Here is a 1375-nt window from a genome sequence, read left to right on the forward strand (position 1 = left end):
TTAAAGTTTTTAAAGCTACGCATTTGTAGCTCTTTTCACATCGAAATAAATCTAATTTTGATTTGTTTTGCAAGTAAATCGACAAAATTAACTTGATGGACATTCCATGGCTCAATATATAGACATTTGGTTCATATATTTGATTCATACCATCACATACTCTTAATTTACGTGGATGTTGACTAATTTAGCTAGTTAAAGTCATGGGGTGATATTTTGTGACTCTCTCTACACTAAAATAAACATGATTTTTATTTGTTTTGCAGTAAATCATGGAAATTAACTTTATGGACCACTAACAAGTGCTTAGATCAACTAATAAGGGAGTTGTTCTACCTTAACTAAGGCCTTGGAGAATATAGCATCACTTGTTGCGAGAATTTTCCCTCAATTGGAGTTTATCCAGCTCAAATACGAATTAGTTGGAGTCTAGTAGGCTCTGAATTACCGGGTACGTTTAAATTAAAAAAAAAAAAAAAAAAAACCTTTATGAACCTCGAAGTACTACATGGTTCATTTATCTAAATTAGAGAATTCTTGTTAATCAATAAACATACTTGTGTATAGTCGGTACTTGCATATATGACTTTTCAGTTACCTCTTATGAATTCGATCACACCATCAACTAATGGTATGACACATCACATATAAGAACAAAACATAACCTAAAGAAAGAGAAGGTCTATCTAAATCTACCTCTGGTTTTACATGCTAGCAACTTCAACACTGGTTTGAGTTATACTTGATCAGTAAGCTAAGTGGCCACTAACAAAAGTAGGCTAGAGCACCAATACAATTATTTTTCTATTGAAGCATGATGATACAATCTAAAGAGAAGGCTTTTTTAACTTCGTTGTATTATGCATAATTTAAGAAAAGTAAAAGAAGTTCAATGATACAAAATGCCGTTTCCTCCTCCATATTCCCTCCTACTTTGGTAGAGAACTAGAGATTTATCATCAAATATTCAAATATCTAGTAAGAAGCTTTATTATCAATATGAGCTGCAAATTCTAAAGGCATTATACATTGGATCAAGGAATTAACATCTTCTTTTTGGTGACTATTCACAAGAGTGAAAGTGGCAAATCAACCTCTTCATAATAAGTTAGAGCCTCCATTTCGTGCCTCTCCGAATCAAACAGTTCAGTAGATAGATAGCGCTCTCCAAAGCTAGGAATAAGCACCTGCAAAGCAAAAAGGAATATGAACATAATTTCCTGATATAAAATGTTGCCTTGGATAGAAATCAGTACACATTCTGATCAACATAAGGTGGCTGGGTTTTTGGAGTAAGGTAAGAGGAATAACCGAATGACAACCCATCCACGTTGTTCTTCAGGGGATTTCATGGTTACCTAAGAGTTAAAGAGGT

This window comes from Chenopodium quinoa, unplaced genomic scaffold, assembly GCF_001683475.1.
Source record: "Chenopodium quinoa cultivar QQ74 unplaced genomic scaffold, ASM168347v1, whole genome shotgun sequence".
Classification (NCBI taxonomy): domain Eukaryota; kingdom Viridiplantae; phylum Streptophyta; class Magnoliopsida; order Caryophyllales; family Amaranthaceae; genus Chenopodium; species Chenopodium quinoa.